Below are 22,555 nucleotides of genomic sequence, written 5' to 3'. Positions count from 1 at the left end.
CTTTCCGAAACTTGTGACAAACCGGAAGGAGTATTTTTGGAAACAGAAATACACACAATATGATGTCTGATGGTTGTTGACAAGTTTCATGGCTCACTCTACTAAAATACGGGGGGAGGTGGGGGGGGGGCTTAGTGTTTTAGTAAAGAAAATGCTGTATTATTCAAACAGTTATTTGTTTACCCTTGCTTTGCGAATAAGAGATCTGTCACCTTCAGGCTGTGCGCGTGTCAATCTGAGTGAAGGCGGGGTGAAGTGACAAGGTTTCGCTAGAGCTTGAGGATCCAATGGCGTAACAAAGTTTTACAAGCTCCTTTAAATACTTATTATTGGTTAAATATTTGTAAATATACATTTAAAATATACATTTAAATAAATATAAATAATATAAATAAATTTCACGGCACATATCTGTCTGCCATACGGAAACGCTATCCCTGGAGGAGGGGGATCCACCAAAATGAGGTGCCAAATTTGACCTGCATTTAATGTAACATAAGGGATGAGAAATGCATTTGTATTTGATCAGACCCCTTAAAGGTCCTGTTGTTCGTGCTTTTTTTGAAGCTTTGATTGTGTTTACATTGTGCAATATAACATGTGTTCATGTTTCGCATGTAAAAAAAAAGAAAACAGTATTTTTCACACAATTCACTTATCTGTATACCGCTGTTTTCACTGTCCTAAAAACAGGCTGATGTCTTCCTTGTTCTATAAAGTCCCTCCTTCAGAAATACGTAATGAGTTCTGATTGTACCAGCGGTTCCTGTGTTGTGATTCGACAGCAGCTGAGCACACGCTGCCCTCCTGGAAACATGATTGGGCTAGTTTTGGGAAGCAAGTGGGCAGGATTTGTTTTGAAAACCTGGCAATCCTGATCTGAACCATAGACAGTAAAAGAACACACGTGCTGGAGATGTACTTCTAATCACAGGAGCGTTTTTACTGACGAGATACTTTTCTACCAGTATATCAGTTAATCTCCGTCTTTTAATTAAATAGGACTTGTCACTGCTATGTCCAGGTAAGGGCTTCATTTCTCAAAAGCATCGTAGGCCTAAGTAGATGGTAGAACCAATGTCACAGTGTTTCCCGCAGCCTTACACTCTATTCTTGGTGGCACTCCGCGAATTCATATTCTGCCTTCAGGACCTGCTTTAATAGCGGGAGAGAGGTTTCTCCGGTAACGGCAGCTCTGAGCTCACAAACACTGCCTTATCAAGGCAAAATGAAATGAAAATGAAATCAAACATTTTCTAAACGCAGTCGGTTTCCTTCTGAAATACAGTGATGAAAAACACCTGCTCTGGGTTTTGATTTTGAAACGTGCAGTGGTCATGTTTATTTAATGAAGTCAAGCCTTTTGGAAAATCCATTTGTGGCGGTCAGTTTTGATATCAAAAGTGGTCGGAAACCCGACCAATCAATGCTTTTCAGAAAGACAGTTCTGTATCTACATTAATAATTTTATTTCTATGTTGACGCAATATTTTTAAAGATATTTTCCATCTTCCATCCATGCTGTGTTTGTTTCACAAGGGAGACAATGAAGTCCTGAGATCAGCATGGCACCTTTTGTCACTTTTGACACGAGAGCGGATGGGTCTTCTACTAGTCAGGGTATAAACAGGTATTGCTTTTTTTATTATTAAATGGCAACAAATACATTGTGATTTTTGTTGTTGTTTGGTTTGTCAGATCATCTCGTGTTAGAGGCCAAACTCTGGGGCCATCTCCTGTCCAAACAGAAATGACCTGGTCAGTAGAAACTGTATAAAACAATCCTCGCCTATTATGAATCGTAGGTCTGTTCTGACCTCCATGTTACAATTTTTAAAACAGGTCCTTTCCTGGATTGTTCTCAAGTCGTAGAGAAAAACGATGTTTCACTGGACCATGTCCTGTGCCCATTTAACCTAAATAATTTCAGGTCATGACATGTTCCATCTGCTGCCAGCCCAATGTGAGCGGTCCCCTAGTGGCCCAGATCAACTGCGCCATACACAGGCAGGACTGGGACGCAGAGTATGAGAGTATGACTCATCAGGAGGTAATGTGCCATTACACTTCCTGTCAAATAGAACCTGTTCACTTATTTATTTTTGTGAATGGTCATATAGATTAGCGATATAAGATAGATTAATTAATCCTGTTATCTTTAATAGTTATGTTTCTTTTCTGTTTTTCTTTTTTTTAACAGTTATGTGATAAACTCATGGAATTGTATCCAAAACTTGGTGAGGTAACTGGTGGTTGGCTTCTTTATAAGGCAGCAGGTAATATTTACTGCCTTATGTAATTGGTTGGCCTAGCTGTTTAAATAATTAGTTATTAATTACACACACATACATACATGCATACACACAAAGAGAACAGTACTGTGCTGATATACTGGTAGGGCAAGAAAAGATGACAGTGATAGTTTTTTCATGAATAGGATAAAAAAAAAACTGTTTCTTTGTATTTGTTTTAAATTTAACATTTATTGTCAATATTGGACTTGCGGATCATGTGGGTCCTAGGGTACTCTTTGCTGTGTGTGGATGACCATGTCGGTCAGCCACCACCGAAGACCAATTTTGACCCAGGAAAAACCCTGTGCTTTTATTGATATTTTTCCATGGTTGAAGCACTGGCTGCAAGATTACACGTAAACATAGATTGTCTGTTAGTTTTCTTCTGCTATTTGTTCTGTTGTGGTGGCTACTGGTTCGTAAACAGCGTTGCATTATCATGTGCTGTTCCTTCTGAATTAGAGTGTGGATCGCCTGTGACAGGCTGTATTCATCATCTGACTATGCACTGAACCGTGACGTACATACCTTGATGGTTCGGGCCAATTAAATGTACCGTTACACCCCACATAGTGCTATAGTACACTATGATATAGTACAAATTTATTAGACCACCTGCCATAGAGAAAACAAATATTTTAGGAATCTGTCAAAACTTGTTTAAAACTATGTTGACAATAATATTGTCATTTATTAGGCAAATAACAAACTGAAAACATAATATTTAGTATGCAGTCCTTTGACCTTGATAAAAGCTGGCATTCATTGTTTTATGTACAGTACTTTTCCGTAGTCTCTGATGACTTCCAAAATTATTTTTTAGTTGTTCCTAAAGACTTGCTTTTGATTAAACTTTTGTCCAATATACTGTATCTTTCAATCCATTAAATCCCTAATTTGTTCAATAGAATGCAGTCTATACTTTGACTTGGCCAGCTGTGACTAAATATCGCCCAGAATTTTCATATTGGTGCATGCCATATATATATATATATATATATATATATATATATATATATATATATATATATATATGTGCCATATATATTTATACTTTTAGGGGGTTGGGGAAGCTGGAAGCTCTCACTTGTGGCACCTGCAGACTGTAGGTACACTGGCAGGCTTATCAAAACCTCCAAAACGGGAGAATTCTGTCATCTATATAGCTCCACTACAAGATGAGCTCGATGTCACTCCCTTGCCACCATCATCAGAAGAATTTCGAGATATGCCTAAAGCAATTTGCAAAAAATGCAAAATACTGTACCCACTTCAGATCCTCACAAATCACATTAAGACTTGTCCCGATGTTGTTGTGGTCGAAGATGGAGATGAAACTCTGCATGAGCAACAAGATGTGGAAAGTGAGAAAAAGAGCAATGAACATGTAAATTCTCTCGGTATACTTGCATTTCTTGCTAAATGTAGTTGGTCAAATCCTGTAGTTGAGGCAAAAAAGTTTTTAAGAAATGGTTGGTTATTCTATATTATAGGCTTGCTGTCCTATTTGTCAAGAAGAAAGGCCCCTTGACATCTTGGAAGTTCATGCCAGTGAATGTGGGGAAAGGTGTGCATGCCAAACAGTATTACTTTTGGCGTAAACAGAAAAAGATTTATAAAAGTACAGTACTCTTTACCTCATATTAGAAGCAGCATTTTAATTGTATTTTTCCCACTTTCCTAAATTTTAGAACTATGGATGACTAAAATAACAACACAACTGAGTTGTCATGTATGGATAATGAAGTGAGTGACACTGCGGAGTTTTTATACGTGGATAATGGTACCGGTAATTGAATTGCTTCTTATTTTGCCTTTTTTTTTACAGTGCAAAAGAGGATGTTGTGACTGTTTTTGTCATTGTTCTATTGATGACATTCTAAATAATTCTTTATTTTTATAGTCCATCTTGAATTTATGGTAAACAAGTAGAGATGGAAAAAAATCTTAACAGAAATATACACTTTGGTTGATGTGCAACAAAGCTCTTTTGATTTTGCATGATTGTTTATTTTTTTTTACCAGATTGGAAAACCCATCCGGATCCAAAAGTAGCTATGGCTTTGTACAGAAGGGAAATTCTCAGACTGCATGAGACAGGGAAACCTCTTTGAATGTGTATGGACTTGAGAACATGTGCTGAAGAACAGGAAAGGCAACTGATCAACTTCTACAAGCAAAGAAATGTAGAGTGGGCCTGTCCTGTTAAATCTCAACTTGAAGGTACAGCCTAGAGACAATGAAACTGTGTATGCTATAAAATATGCAGCTCATATAGTGTGTCCATGATGTCAGCTTTAATTACTGTATGTTCATTAATTTTAGGGGATGCTGCAGTTAGTCATGGAGTCACCAGACACTTTTTTTTCTACAGTTCTTGAAAAACTGAAGTATGGTTTCAGTTTGAACTTGGGTATGCAGTTAATTAGTTGCGCTGGAAAATGTACATTTTGAATTAATTATTTTGATGGGATTTACTAAAGCTGATTTGCAATTGAATTAACAGGAGACAGAAAGTTACTTGCCTCTTTGAGGGACAGCCAGACAACTTGGTGCCCTCATCCTCACAATTCCTCATTGAAAGTGACCTCTTCCTAGTAGCGGGGAGAATGCTAGGTCATTCTCTTCTGCATGGAGGCCCATGTCTTGCAGGGCTCAGCAGAGCTTTAGTTCATGTTCTACTTCAAGGTTCTCAAGATACTGCCACTTTGCAATTGGAGGACTGGCCAGATGTTGACATGTGAGAGACCATCAACTTGGTGTGTGTGTGTGTGTGTGTGTGTGTGTGTGTGTGTGTGTGTGTGTATATATATATATATATATATATATATATATATATATATATATTTGAAAATGGTTTGGAAAATGGTTTTACCTATTTGGAATGTAATGCTGTTGCTGGTATGTATGTGTGTGTATGTGTGTTAAAAATATTTTTATTTTTAGCTTAGTGGAGAGTCTCCATTGAATGAGGACAAGTCTAGTTAAAGTCTTGGAACTTTGTTAGTCTTGGGATCTTCCTGGTCCAACAGAAGAAAATAGAAGGTGGCTTTACGAACATCTGCTGTCACATGCGGTAATTAACATTTGTGGATAGTATCTGTAACGATGGAAAGTGCCCTTTCAATTTCAATTATATTTTGCAACTAATTTTACTTGAATAGATGGAAATGTATTATGCTTCTAATGGCACTGTTACACAGGTATAATAATCGATTTTTACTCGTTTACTGTTTAGATTGTTTATATATGATATTTTCTTCCGAGCTATTTAATGTATGTTATGTAGAATCCTGAGTCTTTTCATTTATGAATGTAAACATCTTCGATGCAGCAGCTCATAATTGATGATGTGCCCAGCTTTGCCATTATGTAATTGTTTATTACATTCTTCTTCCACTGTGTGAAGAAGAGTACGCCAAATCAAGCAACTCAAACGAGGACTGAAAGACACTTTTGTTTGGCCTCTTCTAACTGAGAGGAAGGATGTGGTATTCTTCCCCAAGGAATTGGAGGACACATGCACTCTTGAGGTAAGGCTTTCTTCTCGATAAGAGGACTACAAATGGTTTTCCCTTAAACATGATATCAATAGCCATTTTTTGGCAAACATGAATACATGACTGATTATAGACTCATTCTGTTTCTTGTTTAGATGCTGCTTTCACATATCTCCTGTCCTAGAGAGAGTGATGATGAAGAAGATGAAGAATACTCAGCTGATATAAAGGAACGAATCACAGGGTATTTAAAGCAGTTCATTGAGACAGGTATATGCATTGTCAACATTGTCTTACAGAGTTTTTTTTTAAACAGCAGTTGAAGTACAAGTGTAAAAAGCCTAATGTAAGAAGCTAGTCTTCCATGTCTCATTTTTTCTCAATGCTAATAATGGCTAGCAGGTGAGCGGAGGCAAGGCTTTTTTTATGCTCAAACAGCATCATTACACACTAACTAAAGTCGAAAAAGTGTAAAAGCATAATAGGACCCCTTTAATATACTGTACAGTATATTCACATAGCTATGTGAGATAATGTGCTTGTGAATGATTGCTTATGAACTAGTTACATAAAGATTAACAGATTATTTACTGTAAATCGAAGTGCTTACAAATGTCATTAAACTTTGAATTTATGATTATGCAATTTAAATAACATATTAATTCATAATCACAGCCTATAAGGTCATTAATTTAATATGTTTGCTAATCTTTTGTTGTCGTGTATATTGTTTTTTTTTTTTTTTTTACCAATCATTAAATTATTGTTTTTGCTGTGCCCGATATAAAGTTGAAAATACTTAATTTGTAAATGTTTATTATTAATCATTTACTACCTTTGTGTGTGTTGGACTTAACGCTAATGTAACAATACTTGTGTAAAGGGTGGTTAGTTAAGATTAGACTCCTTTACCAACCCTTAAAGCTACCCATACCAGCAAACCTGTCCCTAACCTTACCCGTATCCCACCTCAATAGCAGATAGTGTGTTTGCAATAGAAGATGAACACAATAAGTACATTGTACGTAATATTTTTTGACGCAAGTAGTTTAAGACACCTAACATAAAGTGTGACTGTTCATTCTTATATTCTTAAATTTTCTCTTGAACATCCAGATCACTCATAGCTACAAAATTCCTTTTTTGCATTTGTACATTTGTAAATGTAAAAAAGTGCATTACTTTATATATGAACTGGAGTTTAATGACATTTGTAGATTTAAGAATTTTAGTGTAAAATTCGGTCATTACTCACCCTCATGTCGTTCCACACCCATAAAACTGCAGTTCATATTCGAAACACAAATTAAGATCTTTATGATGAAATCTGAAAGATATCTGTCCCTCTGTTGACAACTATGCAACTATCAATTAGATGCTTCAAAAAGTTTATAGCGACCATAAAACTAATCCATAGGAATAAAGCAGTTTAGTTCAAGGGCTTATAAGAACAGTATGAATTTAGGGGTGAACGATCCCTTTAACAAGCACATCTCGTATTTATAGCAATGCGAGTATGTTCTCATGATTTGATCATTATATAATGCTTATTAAGGATTTATTAAAGTTATTATAAAGTGTTACCCCATCTTTAAACCCTCTGAAATTCCATTATATGAATCTAATCACAAATATCACAAGGGAAAGACAACAGTTTGGTTTTCTGAAGGAGTAAACAATAAGAGAATTATAATTTTAGGGTGAAATTCTATAACTTCTGTTATTTCAGCATCCAGCAAGGACTTAAAAAACCTTCTGAAGTTCTGGGTCGGATGGGAGCAGATGGAAGCAAATATGGCTGTGGAAATTGTGAAAAGTGATCTCCCAAAATCCTCTACCTGCTTCTGTGTTCTCCGGCTACCAGGGCACTACAACAGTTTCCAGTCCTTCAACAAGGATTTGATGATGTGCATTGGCACTAGCAATTATGGTTTTGGCCATGTGTAATTTTTAGACACATGTACATGTTACATTTGTTACACAGTGATATACACTTTTATTAAATGTCGTTGCTGCACTTAGGACCAATGCTTTGTTCAAATCCAGCTTACAAGTTTTTTTCTTTTTCGGATTGCTTTGTACATGATGCTTGTTGATCATGTTGCTATTTTTTGATACTTTGCTATAAGATATAGTACATTAAGTAATGGGTTAATGTTATGTACACGCAGTCACTTACACTGTAAGCTTGTATCATTCCACAATGGTTTTTTTCATGCATGGGCTCATGCAGTGGTATAGAAATGTTGAATGTTAGTTGTTCCATAGCTTGTCAGAATTTGCTAAATATCGTCATGTACTTTATTCTTTTAAAGTATTAGAATTTATGCAAAATGTATATTTAAACGTTCAATGGAAGTACAAATATTAAAAATAAGTCTATTCTTGAATAAAAAATCCATAATCACTGTGCTTATCACTAACTGATGGAAGTGTCAAATCAAACAAGTACAAATTAAACAAAAACAACAATTCTTACATACAGGTTTTTTTTATTCAGATATTTTAACGTATTGAGTACAAATATTAATTATTTCTTAATTGGTTCTGCTAGAAGTCTGCCTCTTTAAAGCAGAAGATGACAATCACATTCAATCCATAATCGATTGGCAAAAATGAAGTGCAGCTAGATAGATGTCCCAGCCAAAAGTCTGTGAAGGTCCTTTGGGGTCTACATTGCTTCTATTTGCTCATCAGTCAGGGGAAATTTGGTTTGAGGCACAACAATACTGGAATGATACTGGAATTGTGTCGGTTGCTAGGCATTAATAAGACCAGGACAACTCCATATCAATCTCAGTCAGATGGAATGATTGAGAGGTTTAATCGTACATTGCTGTCTATGTTGTCTTTCTATATTGATGACAATCAACAGAATTGGGATGTCCTTTTGCCTTATGTGATGATGGCCTATAGAAGTAGTGTTCATTCCAGTACTGGCTTTACCCCATATAAAGTTTTGTTTGGTCAGGAGATGGTTTTACCGATTGACATCATGATGGATGTAGATGGACAAGAGCGATTTGCAACTGTGAATGAGTATGTGAAGGGGGTAGCTGAAAGTCTTGCCACAGTAGTGGGGGCAGTGAAAAGTCATCAGGCTAGAGCCTCAGAACATCAAAAGCGGTATTTTGACTTTAAAGCCAAGTTTCAGTATTATTCAGTGGGGGAGTTGGTATGGTTAAAGAATAAGGCCAGGAAGAAAGGGGTGAGTCCAAAATTGCAGAAACGGTTTAAGGGCCCATATAGGGTTTTGGAAAGGGTTTCTGAAGTGTTGTATCAGATACAGCCAGAGACTGGAGGTATAGATCAGGTGGTGCATTTTAATCAACTGAAACCTTATGTCTCTTCTATGGTTGCAGAGTCTACGGGTGGCCATACAACAGCCAAAGCTGACCATAAGACTACATCTGCCCCAATTAGGGGGAAGAAAGAAAGGGGTCCAAGCTTTGGGTCTAGCTGGGTGTTTCGACGATCACGGCCACCTGATTTGCCTGTTGCTGGTGGGGGTGTCTATTCATCAGCTTCTACCAGTGTGACCGAGGGGTTTCAGTTGGTTAGGCCACCAACTGCTGCTGGAATACCGGTTTCACTATGATCGGACTGCTATCAGCGAGTCTCAAACATTGCAGCTTTCTGTTGAGGCTGAGGTGTCTTTGGATTCAGTGGAAATTCCAGTTGTGGACAGTGGTTGCCCCCCGGTGTCTCTGGTCCTAGTGAGAGAACCTCCCTTAGCTGATGGATCTACAGTTACTGAGGGGGCTGGCAAGAGCGATTTGCCTATGCCAGCCTTTATAACAAGACAGGGGCTTTTTGAATTTAGAACAAGTGGTGGCATATGCAAGTTGAACCCTGAGTAAACAAGAACGTAAATACGCCACTACCAAGAAAGAACTTCTTAGTCTGGTTACTTTTACCAAGTATTTCAAACATTTCCTGCTAGGGAAAGAGTTTTTGCTGCGAACGGTTCATTCGTTCATTCCGTGTTTGTCCGTAGCAATGACGTCACACCATCAATAGAATCGTAATCATTACACTACTAAAACAGAGGAAATTATTTGCCGGATGGTTAGTGAATAGAATATAGAGAAGTCAAAAATTAGTTAATAGTGGGCACTACCTTGCGTGAAAAGCCATCCACACCCACGAAGATGACTATATTGTAACTGAAACAAAAATATCATGCAAATGTTTTAAAAATGCACTCAGAGCTCTGGAAAGGACTGCAACATGCGATAACGGAGTAAACAAGCCTGACAAACTTACCGAATCAGTTTATGATTGGTGTCAATGTGCATTATTGACCTAGGACCTGACACTGAATAGGTCCTTCGTACTGTACCACGCAGCCCAACTATGCCATTCGGGACATGACTCCCACTGTATCTACTCTGTGCATTGCTGCCTTGACCCGGTCGAACTGCACTTGATGTCCTCGCGTCTTTAAAGGGGGGGGGGGGGGGGGTGAAATGCTATTTAATGCATACTGAGTTTTTTACACTGTTAAAGAGTTGGATTCCCATGCTTACCATGGACGAAGTTTCAAAAATTAAGTTGTACGTTTGAAGGAGTATTTTTGTTCCAAAAATTTTTTTGGAGCATCAACGGAGTTGTGCAAGTGTTTTTGTTTGTTCCCTGCATTTCGAAGATGCCTGTTTTACAAACAAGGCCCAATTTGACGCCGGATTTGCATATCGTTTATTTCTTAAGGATAATGCAGTCCCAACGAAAAAGGGTCACGATCATGTGTTGGAACCGCAGGCGGTAAGTAAAACTGCTTCAAATATCTCTGTGTTGTTAACTTAGCTATCGGCGAGTAAGCACATCAAGTAAACAACATGCGATGTTGGCATAAAACTGCACTTTCCGAATGAACACCTTAAAAAAAGAAAAAGACATAAAGTGGAACTTAGTCATTTTCCAAAACCGCTAAGCAAATATATACAGTTTCAATACATACCACATAGAGACGTCCTGCTGTAGTCGTTGATGCTGCTGCTCTTGTTCAATTTCAGCCTCTGGATCTGATTCTGGATCATAAATATATACTGAATCTGACTGTTAGCCATGGTTTGTTTTGGATGATGTTTTTTTTCTCACTTTTTTCTTTTTTTTGTCACAGTTTCTAGCACTCTCAACGCAAAAGCCTACTCGCACTCGTGATTCTTTAACTCCGCCCACACGTCATGCCTCCAGCCACTCGTGTTTTTCCGGGAAAAAACGGTACAGACTATCTTTCTCTTATAAATATAATAAAACTAAAGACTTTTTGGAGTTATGAAGGATGCAGTACTACTCTATAGGTACTCAAGATTAACAGGATATTGAGTGAAAACGAGCATTTCACCCCCCCTTTAAAGCTGCTCTCATCATTCTGTATCCACACTGAGGCATGCGTTGCTTTACATCTGTCACACAATCATCTAACTCTTCGTCCATGAGAGTGCTATATCGTGCCCGAATGGAGAGGTTACATTCAGCCATTCATCTGAAAACTGTGCGTGTACTTACTCCAATCATGCGAGCAATGGTTGGAACAGAAAAGTTAATGTCCAGGAGATTGGTGATGTAGTCTGGTGAGATTAGAAGACGTGGTCGTCCCATCGACCCTGACTCCTGCAGAATAGTCGAAGTGCGCGTCTCCCCTTCTGACAGGTTTAGTTGAACTAGTCTGAGAAATTCTGTGATGCCCTCGAAAATATCAGTTGGGATGGTAACTAAATTAGGCACAGCACTTAAAAAGACTAATTCTTGAGAGCAGATAAACTCCAGGTAGTCCATGTCAAGGGGTAGGCGTCCAACAGCATTTTCCAAGCGTTAACGGAGTCTTTCCAAAACATAATCCAAAAGCAAATGCTAAAGGGAAATAATAATAGCATGTTAAATACATCAGTATTGCTGGTCAGATAAAAAAATAAAATAAAAATAAAAACATCCTACAATGAACAAACACTTCACCAAAACACACTTTTAAAAAATGATTACTTTAAACACTTAGGCCTAATCAACTCACCGCTCCGTCCATTTTGTCCAATAATGATTTATGAAGGCCTCTCTTGTCTGTTGCTTTGATGCTTGTCAAGTCAAAGACGCGCTTGCACCTCCTGCTGGTGAAGACGATTTACAGCAGATGAGATTATGATCGGTAATCTACTCATTTTCCTATTGTTCCTGGATGTGAAACGTTGAATTAATTTACTGTCGAATTTGAACCACTGAATTTGTGGAAGCGAATTTGTAAAGCGAAATAAAATGGACTAGAACTTGCCTGTTGAATATTATAGGTTGTATATTAATTCAAAAACATTTGCCATTAATTTACTTCCATACAACGCCTTCTCCAGACAAAGAGGGAACTGCTCCATCTAATCTTTGTGCGAATCCGGCATTAAACTGATTGAGATTGAGGAAGCTCGCTGTCCTCAGCAAAATGTGCTGCACATAGTTTTACATGTGGATTATAATTTTCGGGAACCGAGTTAAACAAATTGTAACCATTAATCTCCAAGTACAGCGTCTCTGGGAAGCCCAAACAAAGATGATTGGACTCCGAGATGAAAATAGCAGCGTTTCGATGACATGGCGACAAACACAAAAGCAGCTCTTCCTCTTCCTCGTCGGAGCACAACAAGGCCATGTCCCCTTTTTGTGTATTCATGTGGGCGGAGGTTAGTCAAAAAACTGTTTTAGTGGCGTCATTACTGCAGGAACTAGAGGGATGTAGTCCAAACGGGTCGATTTTGTAGGCGAATTCTGTTAAATAAAATATCTCGCTTGGCATTGAACTTTGAGCTTTAGAATTTTACAGGTATTATTTATACCCTAACAACAACATTGCACACTAACTAAAGTTTAAAACATGGGATCACGAAGAACGGGACCTTTAAAGGTGGATGGTGCTGCCATAATGAGTACACCAGGTGGATTTAGAGTTAACTTCGTTGCTCAAGGACAGAATTACCGGTTATTCACTTTGTCATGTCGGGGATTAGATTTATCTAAAGTGCTGTAACTTTGTTTCTCCAGAGTTTCTCCAGAGGGTTACCTGTTAGATTATAGCCACTTCTCCATACACCACTACAATACTAGGCCTAGCCCAAACCATGAAAAACATCCCAAGACCATTATCACACTTTCAACATTGGTCCATATAATTTTGCCTACAGTATACAGTGTATCAAGGTAGTCTTCAGAACCTTTCATAATTAAATTTTAGGGGACCCCCCAAGAGTCCTAAGTCATTTCGAAACCTGCTGTAATTTGTTTTATCAGTGTACAGTACAATATTTTGAATCATTTTCTTGTGTCTTGTCCTTCATGTGTCTCACTTTTTCACAACTCACTGTTGCCAAATCGTCTCCGCTGTCGCAAAACCTCAACTGTGCACATACATCAGTGGAACCAGACGATAGGCTTAAATGTTTCCCAGCTTGACTGTTAAAAGCAGATGATTGGCTTTCCAGCGGGAGGGGCGGGACATGTGTATACAACCACCATCTTTGCCGTTATGGGTTTTCCTTATGTAGTTGTATTGAGGATTGTGGAAGTGGCATGTCTCTTATAAACTGTCTCTGCCTTTAATCAACACTAAAACATCAACATTCCTTGAGTTATGCTACTTTATGCTACTTTTGCAGATAAAATCAGTGTACAAACTAATTTCCTTAGTGAACATTGGATTAGTTAATAATATGAATAAAACATAATTTATATGCATTATGATTTCTAATGCAATTTCATTATACTGAAATCAAAGAATAACTGTATATCGTTATTTCACTGGGCCACAAGCCCTAGATTTTTCTAGGAATCCTGTTTCTTCAACAGAAAAAAATTGTTGATAAGGTGGTACAAAAAGAAAAAAATGTTTTAGTTGTTTTGGCTCATTTTAAGTCCTATTGAGGTCCTGCTAGAAGTTTGCCGAGGCCCCCTAGTGGGCCCCAGGCCATTGATTGGGAACTGAAATATGGAGAAATATGGAGCCTGTGCTCAAGTACTGATAAAAGGATAGAAATGGATACAGGAGAGTCATGACTCAGTAGTTGTGAAAAATAAAGGCAGGGTAGACGTAGATCTAGTTTCGCACAGATTTGAACAGGATAGGGTGTTGCAACATCAGCATCAGAATAGGCAGAGTAAATACATATTCAATCAGTCATATTTAAACCCTTGGTGAGATGTCAGGGAACTAATCCTTATGCGCTCAGGTTTCCTGCTTCTTTGGATACTTCTTTACTTGAAAAGAAACATGTTGGAAGGCACATTGATATTATTTCTCAAATTCATGTTGCTAGTGACCACAGTTGGACAGGTGGTTTGAAAAAATATGTCAACCAATTATTTATTTTTTACCCCATAGCATTTTGACTATAGTTTAGTACTATAATCTTATAGTGGTTTTCCCACATACACACACAAAAAAAAATTTAAATCATTTTTTTATTATTACAACTAGATCTCCCAATGGTCTCTCTCTCTCGGCATTCATTGAAGCACCTTTGTAGATGATGACACACTCACGAGCAAATACTTGATGCTGAAAATCTGAAGAATGTATAATTTATGCATCACAACCATACAAGAGTGAACTCAAGTCTGTATGTACAAAGCACGTCTCTTTGTAAGTATGTAACGTGCAGTAGAATGCTGGTAAAACAGGCAGCCTGCAAATTGCAGCTTGCATTCAAATAATTCTGTGGTATGTGAAGAATTTCAGCTCAATTACAGTGAGAAATACTACTGTTTGTGCATAAACCCAAGCTAAATGACAACTTGCAGCAAGAAAAAGAAAAATTGTGACCTTCTACAATATACTTTAATTATACCTTGACATTCTGTTGTCATTAATTCCCCACCTTAATCATGAATTTGACCTCATTGTTTAAGCTGGTAGTGCATCCTGATGACTGGGATAAACTTGTCAGGATGCACTTCCCTTCTATTAGAGCAAGACACAGGCTACGAACGCAGATGTGGCATGCATTAGGCATGTCTGGTTCCTCACTAAAGCTAAGCAGGCCAGAGCCTGGTCAGTACAGTCCCCTAAGGATTGGGACACCACTACCATGACGTCACACGTCATCAGCGTTCGTCGTCTCGCTCCTATAATACACACATATACTGGTGTGCATTAGAGCCTTTAATTATTATTGTGTATTAATGAGCTGCTTACTGACACACACATCTGAAATCTTGAAAAGACGCGAATACACACAACCTCCATCTCTCTCTCTCTCTCTCTCTCTCTCTCTCTTTCTCTCGAATAGGCAATATTTGAGAAAATGGTTTAGCGATTTCTAATTATTGGGGGGATTAGTCTACGGTAGTTATCGCCCTGATCAGACATATGCTGTGGCACTATCATGCAGTCTGTAATGATATGACGTTAGCAAATATCAGCGATATTTGCACACATTTCTTTGAGTAACATAACCGTTAATATGAAGTCACAATTGAATGTAACATGAAACAAATGATTACTTTTCGTTAAAATCTTTATTTATGCAAAAAGGCTTACATTTATGTGTCTTTTTGTTCGCTGTAGCAGCCATGTTGCCGACATAATTCATACCCCTTCGTTTGAAGTGTGGTCCCGAAAAATCATTGTTTGATGGGCTATCTGGCCCTTCCCCTACCCCTCCAACCAAAAGAGAATCGAGACAGGGGAAGGGCTAAGGGGTAGAATTGGGATTGGGCCTAAGTCCTGGAGAATGTCTATTATTCCACTCATTGGGTCTACTCTCACCCAGGCCACTGTGTAACAGAATGACTGCACCTCATTCAGCTGGCAGTGCATGCTCACTTTTTCACCCGATCTCACTTTCACTGACGGGGGAAACTGGTCAACTGTACCGACCATCGCTTAATGGTTTCAGACCTCAAAATGTCAATAATTAAACAATCCCCTAAATGCTTTATTGTAGCTAAGGCGAGAGAACAGAAAAGCCCTGACTGGCTTGCATATCAAGGACATAGAACCTCAATTACTGCTGCTGTTATATAATTGGATGTACATATTTCTTTTTTTTATATTTGAAAATACAGTAATGGCCAGGGCCGTGCTGAGACCTTTGGAGGGGCAGGTGCTTAAAGTATAAAAGGGGGACATGGAACAAGGCTTTAAATGGCACTGTTCAAAATATCAATACAGCAATATATTGTGATGCATTCCTTGCTGATTCACGTATCGATATGGATGATTATGTATTGATACGGCAGCAAATGCTCTGATGCAGTTTTGAAAAAGAAAAAAATAGAAAAGACAATTTTAAGTTTACAAGTTAAAAAAATATTTTCTTTCCACCTAATAATAACTCTGGGATTAGAAACTCATTAATCTAATGTTCTGCCAGTTTTCACCTGTGATATAACACTGATAAGAATTACATTTGTATCGAGTCTGAAGTATGCAAAAGGATTTTTGGTGGGAGCTGTTGCCATGAATCGTATTATATCAGTGCTCCATTGATACTGGCTTTTTATAGGAGTCAGGCAGGCGCTTAACTCAGAGTCAGTCAATTTAGAGTTGATTTAACCAACTATTTTCAGCTGTTCTGTAACCGAAAACTCAAAAGAGTTTCCCATCTCAGGGTAAGTTAACTCAGAGTTCAAGTTTAAACTCAGAGTTGGTTGAACCTCCTTAGTGAAACGAGCCCCAGCTCTATTACTTTCAACTCTCTGTCCATTTAGAAACAAGGCATAATTTACTATTTCAGCATTAATCTATTATTTTAACCATCACTGCTGTCTACTCTTGAACCTAATTAATAAGTCAACCTTAAATATTGATACAAATCATTAAACAACTGATACACTGGAATAAAGTGATTAATATTATTATTACTGTTGCAGTTTCTGTTGTCTAAAAGTAACACCTTTTCAATGTAAATGTAACCCATGTTAAAATTACATAAATAATTCAATTGTTAATTAAAGTTAATTAAATGTAGTTAATTAAAAATGTTAATACGACAATTTAATGTTAAGATTAAAAGTATACCGACAGAAAATTCATGTCACTGCCCCTTTAAGGGACTAGTGACGCTAGATACAGCACTTCAGTGACGTTGCAGCAGAGGAGAAATTGGAGAGAACGAGCTGTGTTTAATAAGCAGAGAAAAGAGTGAAAAAAGTTGATTTTGCAGTTGAAAAAACATAACTTACCTGGTCGGGAACTGACAGGGATTTTATGGGAACTAAGGAGCCATGAGAATGGCTGACCTCTCAGCCCCTGTGCTGAGGGGGGCGGCGATAGGAGCGCAGCCCAAGGCCGCGCAGAGGGACGAGCAGGAGCAACAAGGATCGAAACAGGAGAGCAGCGCGTAAGAGAACGTAAGAGAGGGCGGATCTTCCTGGGTCGCCTCTTATGGCTTGAAAAGGTTCACGCCTCTGTTCGCGTGAACAACCAATGAATGTCTGCGATCTGAATCAGGAAAAAGTTCCTTTGTCTCTGTGGAAACACCCAACCTAATAACTTAGCTTTGTCAGATCTCAGCAGTGATATTCTAGCAAATTCGTAATTCAAGATTAATACATTTTTACACACCTTTTATACAGGTGGATAGTTGGGTCACAACATGACAATTCCAAAAACACCAAACAGTACATATATAACTGATAGAAACACGAAGTTACATTCAAATGCAGAATTACACACATTTAACGTTTGATTAGCACACGATAAAAAACTGCAGATTCTCCAATTTATATGGGGAATCTCTAATGCACCAAAAGCAATACTTAATCCATTGAGACCACATTGAAAAAGTAATAGTTTAGGATACATTGAGAAAAAGGTACCAGTGAACGAGCTCTTTCCTTTTCCTGTTGCCCAGTGGGATCATAAAGTTTTATGAGCTGGTCAGGGGTAGGGTTACAGACTCATGATTCTTATTTGAGAACATTAAAATTAAGATAAACATTTCCAAAGTATAAGCTAGCAACTTATACTCTTCACATAACAAGGATTAACCATTTTATACAACGCACAAACATATTCGAAATATATATTATTAAGGAACTTATTATTAAGAAAAGTTGGTGTGTGTGTGTTCAGGAATGTGTGTGGGGGGGGGGGTTGTTTCTCCTTTGAGGCTCGCACGGGTACCGTAAATAATTTAAGTCCAGCCAGGCTGGCGCCAGGCCAGACATTTAGTGTAAAGAGGTTTCATGTTATGTGCCTGAATTTAACCGATGAATCGATGAACTGCATATGCGTTACAACAGTCTGATGTTTACAGGTCATGGAAGCTTCTTGAAAGTCTCTTATCACCTGCTATTGATATTGTGAAGCACCTGACACCTGAATCTCCTCTTAAAGCGTACTTGGAGATCTTGGACTCCGCTTTTGGCACTGTCGAGGACGGAGATGACCTCTTCGCAAAGTATCTTAACACAATGCAAGATAACGTTGAGAAACCCTCAGCTTATCTACAACGGCTGCAGGTGATGCTGAACACCACCCTCAGGAGGGGAGGTGTAACTGCAAGTGACCTTGACCGGCATCTTCTTAAACAGTTTGTCAGAGGCTGCTGGGACAACCTCTTGATAGCTGAACTCCAGCTAGAACAAAAAAAAAAAACACCTACCTTTGCTGAACTTCTCTTGTTACTACGCACAGCAGAAGATAAGCGTACTTCCAAAGCGTCCCGCATGAAACGGCACTTCAATATTGCAAAGCCAAGAGTGTCTTATTATTATCAAGGTATTTATGTGCAGAGTCCATCTCAGCCAGCGCTTGATCACAGGTCCGGAATCCAAGACCTAAAGAAACAAATAGCTGATTTACAGTCCCAGCTCCCACGTATCACACAGAAAGACGGTAGAAAGGCTAAATCAGCTGCCAAGCCAGTAGCTCCCCAAACAGCTATCACTCCAGCATCTCAAAGGCTGCACCACAGCCGAGATGTAAACAACAACACAAGCAATAGACCAAAGCCCTGGTATTGCTTTAGATGTGGAAAGGACGGACACATTAAGCCTCAGTGTGAAAGTGAGCCAAACCCATCTCTCGTAGCTTAGAAGAGGAATCAGCTAAGAGAAAAGCAGTTAGCATGGGACATTGCAAATGGCGCTTCAAAACCTGATCATTTAAACTAGACCCAGTTCCGGTTGTGGGACAAACGGGGACTGGAACACAGACAAAGTGTCCCAAAAAGAAGCTGCACAGAGCCCGTGTGTACTCTCACACACAAAAACAGACAGTGACCCTGCCAAAAGGGCTGATTGGAGCCAAGTGCACAGCACAAGTGACAATAGGTGACAAAGACTGCAGATGCTTGTTGGATTCAGGCTCTCAAGTAACAATGATCCTCAACTCTTTCTATCTAGAAAACCTGTCTCACTTACCTATGAATTCCTTGAATGACCTGCTTGAGGTGGAAGGAGCCAACGGCCAAATTGTTCCTTACTTTGGCTATGTTGAGGACACCATCAAATTCCCAAAGAGCTTGCTTGGAGCGGACATTGAGGTGCCCACACTAGTTTTGGTTGTACCTGACATGCACTCCACCTTGTCATCAGTGCTTATAGGCACAAATACTTTGGATGTTCTTTATGAAAAGTATGCAGATATTGCACCTCAGAACTATGAATCTCTTCCTTACGGCTACAAAGTTGTCTTAAAGACCCTTGAAATCAGGAAAAGGCAGTCTGTTGATTCCAGTCTAGGAGAGGTGAGGCTTCATAGTAGGGACTTTGAGACTATTGCAGCTGGACAGACCAAAGTCCTTAAAGGATCAGTGAGCCACAGGACAACTGATGCTGAAAAATGGGTGATGGTAGAGTCATCAAAGTCATCTTCCCTGCCAGGTGGCATTCTGGTGACAGAGCGCTTGGTAAGCCTTACACCAAAACTATCACGCTGCATACCAGTCATGCTCAAGAATGAGTCACATCATGACATCACTCTATCTCCAAAGGCTGTAATAGCAGATATACACGCTGTCAAGAGCGTTCAATCAATTAAGAGCCCTGACCCAGACCTTCCCACAAAACCTGACCAAAAATTAAAACTCAGCCTTGACTTCACTGACTCTCCTGTACCCAATGAGTGGAAAGAGAGGATAACTGAGAAATTAAGTTCCATGCCGGAGGTGTTTGCACTGCACAAGCTTGATTTTGGTCGCACTGACAAAATAAAACACCATATAACCCTCCGTGACGAGACAACATTCAAACATAGACCAAGACCTATACACCCTCAAGATATAGAGGCTGTGCGTAATCATCTCCAGCAACTCCTGGATGCAGAAGTCATCCGTGAATCGGAATCGCCAGAAGTTGAACGCCCAAATAGTAAAAGATTCATATGCCTTACCTAATCTTGAGGAGTCATTCTCGGCGTTGACTGGGTCCAGGTGGTTCTCAGTGCTCGATCTTAAATCAGGATTCTATCAATGGAGGAAGCAGACAAACACAAAACCACATTCGTCTGCCCACTAGGATTCTTCTTTTCTTGATGACCTCATCATCTTCTCCTCGACACTGGAGGAACACGAGGAAAGGTTGATGCGTGTGCTCAACCAACTGAAAGAGTTTGGCTTGAAACTGTCTCCAGGGAATTGCAAGTTCTTCCAAACTTCTGTGAAGTACCTTGGCCACATCGTGTATGAAAAGGGCATCGAAACTGGTCCAGACAAAATAGCAGCATTAAAAACCTGGCCAAAACCAAACAACCTGAAAGAATTAAGAACCTTCCTGGGTTTCTGTGGTTATTACCGCCGGTTCGTAAAAGACTACTCAAAGATTGTGAAGCCACTCAATGAGCTCACTGCTGGCTATCCACCGCTGAGAAAGCGCAGTAAAACCACAGAGAACTGTGAGAAATACTACAACCCAAAGGACCTCTTTGGTGACAGATGGACGCCTGCTTGTCAGGCAGCGTTCGACACCATAATTGAAAAACTGACAACAGCACCCATCCTCGGGTTTGCTGATTCCAAGCTCCCCTACATTTTACACACAGATGTGAGCACCTCGGGACTCGGTGCTGCCCTTTACCAGGAGCAAGAGGGACAGAAGCGAGTTGTTGCCTATGCAAGTCGAGGTCTGTCGAAATGTGAGTCCAGGTATCCTGCGCACAAATTAGAATTTCTTGCCCTTAAATGGGCAGTGACAGAGAAATTCCAGGATTACCTATACGGGAATACATTCCTTGCTGTCACCGATAGCAAACCATTAACATATATTCTTACCTCTGCCAAGCTTGATGCCACGAGTTATAGATGGTTAGCCGCTCTGTCGATATTTGATTTCCAGCTACAATACAGAGCCGGTAAGCAAAATCAAGACGCAGACGGGCTGTCCAGGCTTCCCCACGGCAGATTACCTGATGACATATCATCACAAAAAGAGTTGGAGAGAATACAACAATTCACAAAAAGACAATTGTCAGAGGCTGATTATGCACACCTAGATGAAAACACCATCAAAGCTATCTGTGAGAAGCATTTGGTTCGCCAAGTGATCAACAACCCCTCTGGGGAAACATCACCCAACACCACCTTGGTTGTGTCACTTGCCCACCATCCAAAGGCTCTCCCACAAAGTTTGAAGAAGAGGATCAGCTTGGTGGCTTACCTGTTATCCCCTCACTGACACCAGCTGAGTTAAGAGATAAGCAAAATGCTGATCCCTGTATCCGTGAAGTACTCAGGCAAGTGGAGTTGGAAGAGAAACCCCCACCATCCTTGAGGAAGGAACTTCCTGAGCTTGGTCTCTTATTAAGAGAGTGGGACATACTTACGGTCTTAGATGGTGTCTTGTATCGCAAACGGCAAGAGGGTGCTCAGACTCACTACCAGCTAGTGCTCCCTGAAGTCCTGAGATCCTTAGTCCTCAAGAGTCTCCATGACGACATGGGCCACATGGGCGCAGAGCGCACCCTAGATCTCGTCCGGAAGCATTTCTGTTGGCCCAAAAATGTCAGCCGAGGTGGAAACTAAGGTCAAAACCTGCAACCGCTGCATACGACGTAAGACTATGCCCGAGAAAGCCGCACCACTCATCAACATCATCGCTACGAGACCGCTCTACTTGTGTGCATGGATTTTCTCAGTGTGGAGCCGGACTCCAGTAACACCAAAGACATTCTGGTCATTACCGACCATTTTACAAAATATGCAGTGGCCATCCCCACCCCGAATCAGAAAGCCAGGACAGTGGCCAAGAGCCTGTGGGACCACTTTTTCGTCCATTATGGCATCCTTGAAAAACTCCACAGTAACCAAGGTTACTGTGAGTCCCAAACAATAAAAGAACTGTGTGAGCTCATTGGCACTCAAAAGATAAGAACCAACCCCTTACCATCTGAGAGGGAATCCTGTAGAACATTTCAACAGGACCCTGCTCAACATGTTGGGGACCCTCGAGAATCAGAGAAAGAGTCACTGGCGGGATTACGTCAAACCATTAGTACACGCTTATAATTGTACTAAAATGAGACAACTGGTTTTACCCCTTAAGAGTTAATGTTCGGGCGTCAGCAAAGATTGCTAGTTGACCTAGCCTTTTGCCTACCAGTCAATCACCAGCCAGGCTCACACTCGCAATATGTTCGCAACCTGAAATCTCAACTTGAAGACAGTTACAAAATAGCAACTGAGAATGCTAAAAAGACAGCCAGTCGCAACAAAGCGAGGTTTGACAAACATGTTGTTGACTCCACCTTGAAGGAAGGCGACAGAGTATTGGTTCGAAACGTCTGCCTTTGAGGCAAGCACAAGCTAGCCGACAGGTGGGAATCCTATGTGTATGTTGTCC

At 39.7% G+C, this 22,555-nt stretch overlaps 1 protein-coding gene and 1 long non-coding RNA gene across 3 annotated transcripts in view; both read left to right on the top strand.

Moving 5' to 3' along the window:
* Nucleotides 1-22,555, top strand: part of LOC127935585 (protein S100-A14) — a 102,655-nt gene that overhangs the window by 64,853 nt on the left and 15,247 nt on the right. The window lies entirely within an intron of this gene.
* On the top strand, nucleotides 5,509-8,201 carry LOC127935587 (uncharacterized). The gene is made up of 3 exons (XR_008148126.1): nucleotides 5,509-5,827; nucleotides 5,950-6,064; nucleotides 7,524-8,201. It is a non-coding gene; the product is annotated as an uncharacterized LOC127935587 (long non-coding RNA).

The sequence above is a fragment of the Carassius gibelio genome, chromosome A19 (assembly GCF_023724105.1).
Source record: "Carassius gibelio isolate Cgi1373 ecotype wild population from Czech Republic chromosome A19, carGib1.2-hapl.c, whole genome shotgun sequence".
In the NCBI taxonomy this organism is placed as follows: domain Eukaryota; kingdom Metazoa; phylum Chordata; class Actinopteri; order Cypriniformes; family Cyprinidae; genus Carassius; species Carassius gibelio.
Note: the sequence above shows the minus strand (reverse complement) of the source record. Positions and strands in the feature narration are given on the sequence as shown.